We start from the raw sequence: 15,841 nt of genomic DNA, 5'->3' as shown, positions 1-15,841 counted from the left end.
AGTTCCTAAGACAACGTGTTTTTAATACAATAGGTAAAAGTTAGTGTGCCGGTTTGAATGTATTATGTCCCCCCAAACCCCATTATCTTGATGTAATCTTGTGTGGGCAGACATATCAATGTTGATTAGATTGTAATTCTTTGAGCGTTTCCATGGAGGTGTGGCCCCACCCATTCAGTATGGGCCTTGGTTGGTTTACTAGAGCACTATATAAGCTCAGACAGAAGGAGCGAGCTTGTTACAGCCAAGAGGGACACTTTGAAGAAAGCACATGAGCTGAGAGAGGCATTGCAGATGAGAGACAATTTGAAGATGGCCATTGAAAGCCGACTCTTGCTCCAGAGAAGCTAAGAGAGGACAAACACCCCAAGAACAACTGAGAGTGACATTTTGAAGAGGAGCTGCGGCCTAGAGAGGAACATCCTGGAAAAAAGCCATTTTGAAACCAGAACTTGGAGCAGACGCCGTCACATGCCTTCCCGGCTAACAGAGGTTTCTGGACACTATTGTCCATCCTCCGGTGAAGGTACCCAGTTGTTGTTGCCTTACCTTGGACACTTTATGGCCTTAAGATCATAACTGTGTAACCGAATAAACCCCCTTTATAAAAGCCGATCCATTTCTGGTATTTTGCATCTGGGAGCATTGGCAAACTGGAACAGATTTTGGTACCAGAGAAGTGGGGTGCTGGTGCTGCTGTGTTTGCAAATACCAAACATGTTGGAACGGCTTTTTAAATGGATAAAGGGAAGATTCTGGAAGAATTGTGAGGAGCTTGATAGAAAAGGCCTAAACTGCTTTGAAGAGACTGTGGAAATATGGACTCTAAAGATACTTCTCATGAGGCCTTGAACAGAAATGATGAATGTGTTGTTGTGAACTGGAAGAAAGGCGATCCTTGTTTTAAAGTGGCAGAGAATTTGCCAAAATTGAGTCCTGGTGTTGGATGGAAGCAAGAATTTGAAAGCAACAACCTGGAATATTTAGATAATGAGATCTCCAAGCAAAATGTAGAAGAAGTAGCCTGGCTTCTACTTGCAGCTTATAGTAAAATGCAAGAGGACAGAGATAAGCTTAGAACTGAACTCTTGGGTTCAAAGAAACAAGAAACTGATGATTTGGAAAATTCCAGGCTTCCAGGGGGTGGATCCCCCAATGTGAGGATTTAACCAACCATGGAACCCGACCGCCATTCCAGTACAAGCCAAAATTGGAGACAGAGTTATTCAGAAAGGATTTGTGGAAAGTCCTGTTGTCTGATGGCTTTGACCCCTGTGTGCTTCATGCAAAACCAACAGAATTTTTGCGAGATCTTTACAGATGGAGATGCTGCCGGTCTGGACCAGAGGAGACAGACAAGGAACGAATTGAAGGAAAAATGTCTTCAAAGACAGAGCTATGGAAGTTGAGGTCTGGAGTCAAGAGGTCTTGGGCTAGGAGAGGGGAGTGGCCCACATGCATGGAAAGGGTGAGTCTGCCCCGGAGGTTGAGGATCGGCCTTCCACCTGGATGCCCGGGAAGAATTTTGCCACCCCAGACCCCAAAGAGGGTGGAGCACATTCCCAGGGAATTGGGGAGAGCCTGGCTGCCACCACAGTGTTCTGAAGGGGTTGAGCGTGTGCCCCAGAGATGGAAGGGAATCTGGGTGCTGCCCGGATGTTTGAGGAGGGTGGGGCTGAGAAGGTGGTCTCCTCAATCTGTGGGTATGTTGGAGCACTCACCTCAGCATTTGGAAAGAAAAGGGCTGCCACGAAAGCCTTTGGAAAGGGTTGGACTCCCACTCTCTCAAGATGTGTGTCTGGCCACAGAAGTCCCCTAAACAGTTGTTCCAGACATCTCTTGGCTATTTACTAGCTGCCCTAGAGGATGAATGAAATTCCACACCTCCCTATGCCACTGTCTTGCCCTGCTTCTTATTTGGGTTCAGTCTTGTATCAGAAAAACAAGGTAATTTCAAGGAGACTGGGATTTCAGCAGTGAAATAGTTGTGATGTCAGACCCATAAGGTGAGTATTTAACCTCTATTGGAACAAGTAGTACCTTATTATCAGTGGTGAATAAAAGGAATTAGTTATCTTCCCCCTTCTTCTTACCTTGTGGTCTGATTAATGTCTAGAAGTCTTAATAAACAATTTTAAATCACTTTAGCTATTGACCTAGAATAGACCTGCTATGTTAGAAATTTCCAGTATCAACATGATCATAATTAGCTCATTATTATTAGGACCAAGGCACAGTTTTCTGATAAACAATACTTAAAACTGTTAGGGTTGTAAGCAGAGAGTAATTTAACAAAACTGAATCTTAAAATTATAGAGCTGATAAAATCATAGCATTTTCAAGTTGAAAATTGACCCTAAAAAAGTCATGAATCTATTTACAGGTGGTGAAACCGAGACCTAGAAATAATAAGTGATTTTTCCAATTAGATTTAAAGCACCTCAAGAATAAAGACAATGCTCACCCTTGGGTGGCTCCCTAAACATTACACCTTCTGACATGCCCTATTGTTTAATAAATATTTGTGGAATACATATTTATACCAGAATATTTGTAAGAGAAAACTAGTTTTGAGTAGAACTGGAAAATGGTCCTAAATTACACATTATCCGAAAATCACTTTCTGTATCTTAAGGTCACATTTAAAATTTTGCATTTATAGTAGGAAAATAAGGGACTGTCATAAAAAGAAAAGAATTGACGATTTTGGCCTCCCATTCATTTTTTTTAAAGACAGCTTTATTGAGATATTCAAATGCCATAAAATTCACGCTTTAAAGCATACACTGCAGTTATTATACCACCATCGCCACTACTTTATTTCAAAACCTTTTCATCACTTGTAAAAGAAACCCTATACCCATTAATCACTCTGCATCCTCTCTTCCCTTCATCCCTGGAAACCACTAATCTACTTTTTGTCTCTATGGATTGCCTATCCTAGACATTTCATATAAATGGAATCATACAATACGTGGCCCTTTATGATTGGATTTTCCCCTTAGCATAATGATTTCAATGTTTCTCTGTGTCTTAGCATGAATCAGTACTTCTTTTTTATTGCTGAGTAATATTCCATTGTGTATATATACCACATTTTGTTTATTCATCAGTTGATGGACATTTGGGTTATTTCCACTTTGGGGCTATTAAGACAATGCTGCCATGAACCTTTGTGTACAGGATTTTGGGTGAACATGTTTTCAGTTCTCTTGGGTATATATCTAGGAGTGGAATTGCTGGGTCATATGGTAATTCTGTATTGAATATTTTGGGGAACCAACAGACTGTTTTCCAAATTGGCTGCACCATTTTACAATCCTACCAGCAATGGATGAGTCTCTCCAACAGTTGTTGCTGTCTGTCTTTTTGATTGCAGCCATCCTAGTAGGTATGAAATGGTATCTCATTGGGGTTTTGATTTGCATTTCCCTAATGAGTAATGATGTGGAACATCTTTTCATGCACTTATAAGCCATTTCTATGTCTTCTTTAGAAAAATGTCTATTCAGGTTCTTTCCCCATTTTTATTTGGGTTATTTGTCTTTTTTTCTCCCATTTATTTTTCTTGAATAAGAAAAGAATAGCTTTGGCTTTCTTTGGATTCTTGTTTTCTGCATACGTTTCCTTATAAATATCCATATCCACACAGTTAGAATATTTTAGTTGATTTAGACGCATGAGTTCCTTTCCTATAGGCTATCCAACAAAGTTGGCTGTAATGCAACCCATTTTTGACTGCTTTAGATTATGCAAGAGGACATATGTTTCTTTACAAAACCATGAAATCACTAGAAATGATAAAAACTATACTTTTCAAAGGTACAAAAGTATTTCCCCATAAAATCCGTAATTATCATCAGCATATAATAAAGTGTTGCTAATTCTAACTTTATCAGATTTGAATTTGTGGTAATTCATCACACAAGTCAAGAGTCCTCAGCATATTGCCAGCTAACAGCTCTAGTTAAGGCTAAGAGAGGAGGGCTTGTTGGATTCAGTGGTTATGTTAAAAAGGAGGTTTTCTTTTGTTGGTGAGAACTGGAAACTTGTGGATTTGGAGTGTAGTGGTGATGTAACTTATTTTCTGAGATATTTTACTTTTGATTTGTTTATGGCTTAATTTATACTTGGGTCATAAATACATTATGATTACTGAAATAATAAAACTGCTTTAAAATATGTGATATTCTTATATTCCCATATTAACATGACGTAACGAAGTATTCCAGTAAGTCCCCCTTGTAGTACAACTTATTTTTTCCATGATTTATCTGTACCTGGTGTAAATAATGCTTTGTGTGACCTTGGGCAAATCATTTTGTCTCTATGGTCTTTAGTTTTAAAATTTCTAGAATGAGTTGATTGAACTTGATCTAAAAAAATCCCATGATATCTTATCTCTTGGAAAATTCCTTTCCCTAAATAACTCGATTTAATTGTGATAGCATGTTATATAGGAGTATCCTAAGTCCAGTTATTACTCTAAAGAGTAAAAGTTTTCCAAGCAGGATGAGGAGAGAACACTCTAGACTCCAGAAGGCATGGGGTAAGTTATGGTGACATGGTGAGATTAAAGTATAAACTGCTTGGGGGATATAAAGTGGGAAGGAATTGTGGGAGTTGAGCCTGCAAAGGCAAAAAGAAGGGACCTAAATTAGATTGAAAAAAGCCTCAAGTGCCTTGTCAGTGAGTTTGAACTTCATTCTGTAAGTAGTAGTCACTTACTGGGGATTTTAAAGCCAAGAGGTTGACATAATCAGATACGTATTTTAGAAACACTGTTGGTAAATTGGAGGCTGAATTGAAGGGTATAGAGAGGAAACAAAGGAAATGAATTAGGAAGCTATTGCAGTATAGGAGAGTGGGGACAATTGTGAAAAAAACTTTTTAATGATAAACGTAACAAGACTTGGTGACTGTTGAGATGTTTCAGGTGTGAGGGAAAGGGAAGAGTTGAGAATGATTCGGGGATTTCTAGCTCTGGTCTCTGTGTTTATGGAAATAATTGATTTAAGGAATGTTGGGTGTGAAACACATTGGTAGGAAAAGAGGGTGGAGCTAAATTTGATTTTAAGATTCTTGTGGCCAAATAACTGAAATGTCCTATCAGTAGCTATAAATTGAGACTGGGACTCCTGTTGAAGCTGGAAATACATGTTTATGTATTTGGGAATTATGGAAGTAGTTGTTGGGACTAAGACAGGGTTTGCTATCATCCAGGTGAACACATAGGAAGAAAAGCAGAAGCATGCTTCGAAATAACTGAGGAATAGCCAGAGGAAAAGAATATGATGGAATATGTACTAGCTAATACTCTGCAGAGTTGGAAGAAAGCTGAATTTAAACTATCAAGGGAGAGGTGATAAATCGCTTCACATATTGGCTATCGTGATCTGTTAACTTTGTCTCGTTTATTTTTTAATCATAATAAAATTACTATAAACTTAATTTAAAGACTTCTCATAATGTGGTTTAATCTGATTTCTTTTATTAAACAAAGAAAGAAACCAGAAGAAATCATTGTAAGAAGAAAATAATTTAAATTTTAAAAAATGTCTAGTAAAAATTTCTTGCAAATGCATCTATTATTTATATATTGTGTTGAAGTTATTGGGATTACTTGAGAGAAAAATGACCAGAAGTCTGTTCTTGAAATTGAAATTAAGTATCTGTTGCCCAGGCTTTTTATTCTTTATTTGATTTATGTTATGGCTTGTTCTAAAAAGTTAATATCTGAATTTAGTTAGAAAGTAGAGCAGTGTAGGTACTTAAGACTCTAATTAAGCCAGAACATTTAGAATAGGGCGGAATTTAGAGTAGAAAGGAAATCTTAAAGATCAATTTATCTAACTCCTCCTCAGTTCGTTCCTTCTTCTTTTTTTCCTATTTATTTAATTATGTTACAAAATATACCACACACTTAGAAAAGAATAGAGAATGACATAATGAACTCAGGGACTCGACCTCTGTTTATTTTTACAGAAGTGAAATATTCAGACACCATTCCTTAATCCCTTTCCCTTTCAAATTTTAATTTTTTTAATAAGTAAAATATTATGTATCTGGGTGAACCCCCATTGTACTTCTCCCAGATTCCTTTCCTCTTTTGCTTCACCTGAGGTAACCATTGTCTTAAGTTTAATACTTATCAGCCTCATGTATTTCTATATCCTTTTACTAAATCCATCCATATCCAGGAGCAATAATCATATTTTTTTGTGTTTACACTTTATGTAAGTACTATCAACTTTGGATATAATTCTGTAACTCAGCTTTTTTCTGGGCCAGAGTATTTTCTTAAATTTATCAATGTTGACATCTGATAAAACAAGTTCCTCGCTTTGTTTTTGATTTTCAGAATTTATTAACTATTCCTGACCCTCAGTTCTTCCTTATGAGTTTTAAGATAGATTTTATCATGTTCTATCAGAAAACTTGTTATTGTGATTGGAATTTTATTAAAATCAAAGATTAATTGTGGGAACAATTGACAATTTTGTGATACTATCTTTCCACCCATGATATTTTCTTTGTAAAAATATTTCATGTGCCATTTAGCCTGGAACTCTTTTTTGCTCTTCAGTAATATATTGTAAATGTCTTCAAAGATCTTACATATTTTTGATAAATGTATTTTAAGTACTTTATGGATTTTTATTATTGAGAATAAAATCTATTTTTCTGTTCCATTTTCTGGTTCAATATTACCTGTTTACAAGAATGCTATTTATGTTATTATATTAACTTTGTACCCAGATACCTTGCTGAGAGCTCTTATTCATCTTTATAGTTTGCTTCTTGATTCTCTTCATTTTTCCTTATACACAATCATTTAGTCTACCAAAAAAAAAGAAGGTCTTGTTTCATTCCTTCTTTATTCTCTTATTTATTCTCCTATTTTATTTTGTTTGTTGGGACCTTCAGTTTGCTGAAACTTCCTAAAACAGAAGCAATTCCTTTTTTCTTTTCTTACAAATATTCAAGTAAGACTCATCTCCCACAAGTTTTGATATGTACCACTATCATTGTTCAATTCTAAGTATTTTTGTTATTTTCATTGTGATTTCATCATTGACCTATGAGTTACTTAGGACTGCAAAGAACCAAGTATGGTTTTGGGAGGACTGTCATTTTATTATTGAATTCCAATTTAATTACTGTCTGATCAGAAGACACAATCTACTCAAGTCCTGAGCAGCACTTTTGATGGCTTTTGACAGGGTTGGATAGTCAAATGTTAGAGATCAGTGACTACCAAAAGTAGAAGCTCTTCTAAATATCCCAAACTTTGGAGGGTGGGCCACCGAAGGGCTAATAATCTAAGAGTAAATATTAATTGAAAGCAAAACAGATCTACATGACCATATACCAGCTTCATTCTTACTTGATTGACCCCCAAAATTAATGCCTGAAATTGAAGTAAGGTGATTCTGATCTCCTGCTTCCCCCAGTATAAAATCAGAATCCACTATGGAGAAGATACCATCATTCTGGTCTTCACATTATTTATTAATCAATTTTTCAAATGGAATGGCACATAATGAAAGATAACCAAGCACATCAGGAGGCAAAATGTGTGTAAGAGCCAGTAGAAATTCTAAAAATAGACCTAAAGGGGGTCTTGTTATTGGTATTATTAACTACAGAATTTTTATAGTTATACTTTGTTCAAGGAGTTTTAAAAAAAGATTTAAATATTCTGCAGGGAATTTATTTGGGAAAGAATCAAATAGAAAATCTAGAGCTGAAAAATAGAGTAACAAAAAAGTAGGAACTCAATGGATGGATTTAATACCATGTTAGACATTACTGAAGAGAAAATTAGTAAACTAAAGGATAGGTTATAAGAAAATATCCAGAATGAAACTGAGAATAACAAAAGGATGGAACATACTAAGAGAGAATAAGAGGCAGAGAATACACTAGAGAGTGTCAACATTCTCTTATTTGAAGTCTCAAGAGAAGGAGATGAAATACAAAAGTAACATTTAAAGAAATAATGGTTAACAATACTCCCAAAGTGGTGAAGTGAATATAGCCACCTATTTCAGAGCTTCTACACATTCTAAGCAGTATTTTACTAAATCCCACAGAGTTAAAACCCCTTCAAACAAAAGATAAAAAGAAAATCTTGAAATCAGGTAGAGGAATAATACAGATTGCCATTAAAAATTGCAACAATTGGACTGTTAGCTGACATCGACATCAGATTTGCACTAATGGAAATATCAAAGGAAAGTGATTCCAGATGGAAGAATAGAGAAGGAAGGAAGAAAGAGCACTGAAATGGTACATATGTGGGTAAATCTGAATTAATAGAGACTGTATAAAACAATAGCAATATCTTGTGAAGTTTATGATCTATACAAAATATTGGTATTAAATAATACCAATAATATCCTATATGTTAGGACGGGATCCCTGTAGGTAGTGTTCTAAGGGTTTTGTATTTTCCAGGGAGGGGATAAAATCACCAATTAATAAATTTTGATAAATTGAGAAAGCATATGATAATCTAGGATAATCATTAAAGTAGTAAAAGAACGTATAATTTTCATGCTGAAAGAAAAACAAATGAAGAGTAAGTATTAAATAGACTGAAAAGATGACAAGACAGGAGCAAAAGGAAGGTACAATAGGTGAGACAATAAGCAGTTAGTAAGGTGATAGGTTAAACTTAAATATGTTAGTACTTATGGTAAATGTATGTGGTTTAGCAATAGGAAACATAACAGTATGGTATTAGTGTAAAAATAAGCATAGAAATCAGTGGAGCAGATTAGAACATTCTGAAATAGACCCAAATAGATATTTGTTTTCCTCAGAAGCACCAAGATAATTCAAAGGGGAAAATGGTGTTTCGTCAATTGGATAATTATATGAAAATAACAAAAACAAATTTCTGAGATTGTAAGGACCAAGATGTTGGCATAAGATGCTCTAGGGTTCTGTTCCCCCACAGAATCTTTGAACAATTAGTAAAAATTGGTAGAACCATCTTCCCTAAAACTCCATAAAACAGTTAAAGTAGCAGTAACCGGACAAGGGCCAAATCAAGAAAATGCTTTCAAAACAGTAGGGAAAGCTTGTGGTGCACTTGCTGGCCCCTCTGTCCAACCCTTCCCAGTGCAATGTGGAGCCAGCATGTATTCCCACTGTGGGTGCCTGGCTCTGTTCTAGAGGAAGCAGAGTAACCTATGTGAGCGTAATGGGGTGCTGTATGCCAGCGGCAATCTTTTAGGTGACAACCTGAAAGAATAAACCAGGGAGCTCACCACTGGCTCAACCTACAAGAACTTGCCCTGCAGGAAAAAGCAGCTTACATACAGCTAAAGTGGTGTAACTATTAATCCAAGTGGCCAGAGGCAAAGGATTACTTGCTTTAAGTCATTCATTAGAGCACCCAGAAGGAGGGTAGAGGGGGCATGCAAATTCCTATAAATGTGGGAATTCCTAAGGCAACAAACAAGCACAAGCTCAGGACAAGACTCAGGCTTAGTAAAGATGGAAAGGACCCTGCACGTCACATTGGCCTGTGACGGATCTTCTTGATAGGAGGACTAAGCTCTGAAGGAGAGTCTCAGCCAAGGCAGAGCCAATTTGAAAGACTGTAAAAGGTTTTGTTTTTTTTTGCATTGGTTTGTTTGTTTTTGTTAGCTCTTAGCACTCAATGAAATTTCTGTCATATCACTACTTGGATACAAACTTAAAGAACAGATAGCTCAGGGAATAAATCCCAGAGTTAACACTTTGAAGTATTAAAAAGTACAGTATACAACAAAAGATTACAAGACAAACAAAGAAAGAGGAAACGGCTTATCCAAAGTGACATGATAAAAATCCAGCAGCCATCAATGAAGAAGACAGACTTTGAACATAACAAAGACTTTAGAAAAATGAATCTTGATATGCTCAAGGAGATAAAATAAAGCACAGAGAAAGAACTAAAAGATATTGGGAAAACAATGAATGTTCAATAGGAGAATCTAAATAAAGAGATAGAAATTTTAAAAACGAACCAAACAGAAATACTGAGTGGAGGACCACGATAACTGAAATGAAAAATTCCCTAAGATAGTTTCAATATCAGATTGGAGCTAGCATAAAAAAGAATGAGTGACTTCAAAGACAAGAAAATTGAAATGATACAGGTGGAGAACCAGAAAGAAAAAAGAATGGAAAACACTGAACAGAGCCTGAGACCTGTGGGACACCTTCAGGAGTACCAATATACATAGAAAGGGCGTCCTAGAAGGAAGAGAAAGAGAAAGGGGCAGAAGGAATATTCAAAGAAATAATGGCAGAAAACTTATGAAATGTAATGACAGGCATGAATATTCAATCAAAGAAGCCTAGTGAACACCAAACAGGATAAGCTCGAAGAGAACCACATCCAGACCCATAGTATTCAAACTGTTGAATGCCAAGGATAGAGGTGTTCTGAAAGCTGCAAGAGAAAAGCAACATGTTATGTACAAGGGAGACACCAGTAAGATTAAGTGCGGATTTCTCACCAGAAACCATACAGCAAGAAGGCAGTGGGATGAAATATTTGAAGTGCTGAAAGAAAACAACTTCCAACCAAGATTTTTATGTCCGGTGAGACTGTTTTTCAAAAATGGAGGGAGGATTAAGATATTCTCAAATAAACAGAAGCTGCGGGAGAATGTCACCACTACATCAGCCCTACAAGCAATGCTAAAGGGAGTTCTTCAGACTGAAAGTAAAGAATAGTAGACAGTGACTCAAAGAAGCATAAAAAAGTCCAGTCAATCCAATTAAAATTCCAACAGCCTTCTTTGCAGAAATGGAAAAGCCAATTAATTTTACATGGGGAGGTAAGATTCCTGGAATAGCCAAAGAACAAAGTTGAGGACTCACATTTTACAATTTTAAAACTTATTACAAAGCTACATTTATCAAAACAGAATGCTAATAGCATAAGAACAGACATAAAACCAATGGAATTGAAATAAGAGTTAAAAAATAAACCCTCGCATATATGGCCAATTGATTTTTGATAAGGGTGCGAAGTCCACTCAATGGGAAGATAATCTCTTCAACAGTTGTTGTTGGAACACTGGGTATCCATGTGCAAAAGAATGAAATTGGATTTCTACCTCACAGCGTATACAAAAATTAACTCAAAATGGATCAAAGACCTAACTATAAGAATCAAAACTGTAGAACTCTTATGAGAACATAGGGAAGCATCTTCATGACCTTGTGTTAGGCAATGGTTTCTTTGCCTTTATATCTAAAGCACAAGTAACAAAAGAAAAAAAAGTAGATAAATGGGACCTCATGAAAATTTAAAACTTTGGTACATCAAAGGACTTCATTATACAAGTAAAATGACAACTTAGAAAATGGGAGAAAATATTCAGAAACTATATATCTGATAAGGGTTTAATATGTGGTATATGTAAAGAAATCCTACAACTTAACAACAAAAAGATGAACAGTGTCTCAAATAGGTATTTGCACACCAATGTTCATAGCGGCATTATTTACAATTTCCAAAAGGTGGAAGCAACTGAAGTGTCAATCAACAGATTAATGGATAAACAAACTACTGTATATACTTATAGTGGAATATTATTCAGCTGTAAAAAGGAATGAAGTTCTGGTATATGTGTTAACATGGATGTACCTTAAATACTTCATGTTGAGTGAAATAAGCAAGACAGAAAAAGGTCTCACCAATATTGAATAATCAGAATAAGAAAATGCATAGAGTCAGAAACTAGAATATAGGTTACCAGGTACTGTAAGTGCAGAGGTAAGAAATGTGGAGTTAATGCTCCATTGGTACAGAGTTTCTGTTTGGTCCGATTGAACAGTTTTGGAAATGGACAGTGGTGATGGTAGCACAACATTGTGAATATAACTAACACCACTGAATTATATATTTGAATGTGAATAAAAGGGAAATTTTAGGTTGTGTATGATGTGTTACTAGATAAAATTTTTTTAAAAATCCGTAGGACTGTATAACACAAACAGTGAACCCTAATATACACTGGATTGTGGTGAATAGTGTAATTATAATTATATTGTTTTACCAATTGTAATAAATGTCCTGCATTATTGCAGAGTGTTAACAATAGAGACAGTTGTGTTTGTGAGGGGGAGGGCTGTGGGACCTCTGTATTTTCTGCATGAGTTTTTTTGAAAATTATGACTTCTCTGATAAAACAAAAATAACATAATAAAACAAACAAACAAGAAAAGAAACCAGTTTGCTGCCCCATCCCTATCTAGAAAACTAATTCAAGATAGATTGTAGACCTATCTATAGGTCTATAGCTAAAACTACAAAACTTCTAATATAAAACATATGAGAATATATTCATGATTGTTGTTAGACAAAGATTAGACAAGACTCAAAAAGTACTAACAATAAAATTTTTGAAATTATGTTATACTTTATCAACATTAAAGTTTCTGCTCTTTAAAAGACACATAAAGAAAGTGAAAAAACAAACTGTGGACTGAGAGAAAGTGTGATGAGGATGTACAGAAATGGGAACTCTCATGTAGTGTGTAGCACTAGTGGGATTTTAAAATTGTTACAACCACTTTGAAATTGTTTGACAATATCTATAAAGCTAAATTTGTATGACAGATGACCCGGAATTTCACCCCTGCCTTTAAACCCATCAGAAATGTGTCCACACGTGCACCAAGAGGCATGTACAGGAATGTTCACAGCACTATTATTTGTATTAGCAAAAGATTAGAAATAATTAGATGCCCATCAACCATAAAATAAACAAATGTGGCATATACTCATACCATAGAACATAGTATATTGCAATGAAAATGAATTAAATGCACCAGTTGCATTAACGGGCATAGTTGTCACAGACAGAAAGTACCAGATACAGAAGAGTACATAGTAAGTGCTTCTGTTAATGTAGAGTTCACAAATAGGCAAAGGTAACCTTAGAACTGAGGGACATGTATTTGAGTGGTAAATGATAAAGAAAAGCAAGTAAGATTTGCGTGAGAGGGAAGGATGGCAAATAGTGTGCCTTCTAGCTTACTCACAATATTCCATTTGTTGACCTAAGTGGCTAATATGAGTGATTTTTTGTGATAATAATTCATAGATTGTATATTGTTCCATGTGCTTTTTAATATGTGCATTTAATTCACAATAAAAGTAATTTATAAAGAGGACTGTTTAATGGCATGGATGAATGTTAATATCTCACTTAAAGGCATGCTACTAAAAAGTGTGTTTAGAACACACACTTTTTAAAATGTTTATGTGTGTGTATATACACATCAAACACAGAATAAAAACACAGGAAGGGTATACACGGGAACACTAACAGTGGACATGTCTGAGTTTTACACAGTATTCACACTGTTTTATAACTAGGAAACTCTTCATTCAGTCTTATTTAATGAAATTATTTGACACTTACAGAAGGTATTGTCCTGTATAGAGAAGACTGATTGGGTTATTTATACCTGCCTTATTAAAGGAAGAACTTAAAGCTGCTTTATATGAAGCTTTAAGAAATAACATTTGAGCAAAAGACCCAAATATAATCAGATTGAGACACTTCAGGCAATAGTTGTGGCTAACAAAACATACCTTAGCTGCAAGGAGAATAATGGAAATTACCCAACAAACTTTTAATCCTTGACTATTTCCTGCAGTGAATAGTTTCTTTATCTTTCAGCACACACACAAAAAAAGAACAGCATTTTAACATAGTTAAAGGAAGACTGCAATTTCATTCAAAAAAGGGAACATTGTCTAACGCCATGGAATTTGGTCAAAACACTTGACCTCTCATGGCTCCAATTTTCTTTCAAAAAATGAACAATGTCCAGCTTTCTGGAGAGTAATCTGGTGACTATTACTATATATGATTTTACCAATGTAGCATGATCTAAACATTTAAGCAGGGGCAGTAAGTAGCATACGTAGTACCATGTAGCACCCATCCTGGGAACTGTTAGGAAGGCAGATTAGCATTGAAATTAAGAGTTTGGTTTCTGAACCTGGATGTGGATTTTGATTCTCAGCTCCACTGTTTAATTATGTATTTTACTTCACTTTTCTTCCTTTATTTCCCTATGTTTGAAACAAGGATTATAATAGTACCTACCTCAGAGGAGTTATGCGGGTAAAATAAAGTGCTCAGTATAGTTTCTATCACAAAGTAGGTGTTCATGTAAGTCTTAGCACTTGTTGAACAGCTGTTATGAATATGTCTTCGGTTGACCAGCAAAATTAGTTAAGCGCCTGAGACAGTAACCTTTTTTTTCGTATATGTATAACAAATATAGTTCCCAAGAATATTTGTTCTGAGAGTTGATTAGAGAGTTGATTTCTTCAAAGCTTAATGCTGTCATCTCTCTGATCATTTGTGTATTTACTACGGGGGATGTTTGCCATGATTAAATGTGAAACATGGTCTGCATCGGTGACGTGCAGATTTGGAAGAGAAGAAGAGGGGAGACAGGATGGATAAATTCTCTTTATTTCTTGAATTTATTCTAAATATTTTCTCCTCTTTTTTTTTCAGTAATTCTTCAGAGTTTCAGTACTCTCTTTCTCTACATTCTTTCCATTTTGCATTGTGTTCCTGAAAAAAAAATGTTAGGGGTATTATACCAAGTCTTGCTGTTTTACTGGATTCTATTTGGATTTTATAAAAAAAGAAAAAAAAAAGGCAGGCACCTATATTTAAAATTTGCGTGTGTAGTGGTGGTGGTGGTGATTGTACATGCCACTGTTTTTATAGAAAACCAGCCAACTGCTTTTCTTCCTTGAGTTATTAACCACCCAGGGCAATGGTCCCTTGTATTCTTTCACAGATTTGGAGAGTCTGTGGCTTGTAGTCAGGTGATCCTTAAGCCTAATGCATTGTAGGAGTATCCTGGTTCATCTCCCTTTAATTGGTGTACTGTTTGTTGAATCCCAGAAGTAATATTTATTTTGCTCAGAGCATTGTGAGCCCAATGAGTGTGGGCATTTAACTTTCCTAAATTCTATAGCAGAAGGTGCTTGAAAGTTATTCACTTTTTAATGGTCTTTTCCATAGGTTGGTCACACAAGAAGAGGAAGAACATAAAATGTGTGGTGTCTTCTTCCTTCTTTTAATATTCTATTTGCTTTAAAATCTCCCCCTGAAACCTGAGGAATTCATGCTTGTATGAATGTTGCAGTTGCAACTAAGTTTGTGCTAAGTTCAGCTCTTAGTCTATGTTGCATTCACCCAACCCTCTGAAATTAATTTTCTCTAGTAACCTTCTGGTTATTACTGAATTAGGGTATTACTGAATATCTTAGCTGGTGGTTTTGGGAACACTTTGAGTTAAATATTATATGGGAAACTGTTTTGTTGCCTGTCTATATGTCGGGCATTTGGAGACTCTTGAAAGCAGTGCAAAATCGGCATAACTAGTACCCCACCAATGTTTAAAATCTATATGGAAAAATCACACACCAATTTATGATCTCTGGGACTCATCAGTTTAGAAACCCAGTGACAGATGGGAAACATTTAGGGGAGCCAAATGTAGCAGATGCCAGCTAGAGAGAGAATTAGAAAGTGTTGAAATGGACAGCGCCTTTCTAGTATCCCACCTCACACTCATGTCACTGGGATGGAGCACCTCTTTGTCTCACAGTCCTCCATCCATCACAGGTCCCTTCTTCACCAGGGCATATAGAAACCTGAGTTTTATTTCTTTGTTTTTGAGGCTAAAAAAAAAGAAAGACATTTATTATTACTCAAAACAAGAAGTATGGAGGTTGGCCAATTTAATTCCACGGTTGGTAGGGCAGCTCAACCATGTCTTCAAGGACCTG

The 15,841-nt window shown here is 35.8% G+C and overlaps 1 protein-coding gene across 3 annotated transcripts in view; it reads left to right on the top strand.

The window, feature by feature from the left end:
• The window catches only part of CDIN1 (CDAN1 interacting nuclease 1), a 255,451-nt gene that overhangs the window by 56,430 nt on the left and 183,180 nt on the right, over nucleotides 1–15,841 (top strand). The window lies entirely within an intron of this gene.

This window comes from Choloepus didactylus, chromosome 4 (assembly GCF_015220235.1).
Source record: "Choloepus didactylus isolate mChoDid1 chromosome 4, mChoDid1.pri, whole genome shotgun sequence".
NCBI classification, from domain to species: Eukaryota; Metazoa; Chordata; class Mammalia; order Pilosa; family Megalonychidae; genus Choloepus; species Choloepus didactylus.
This window is presented reverse-complemented; position numbering and strand designations above follow the sequence as displayed.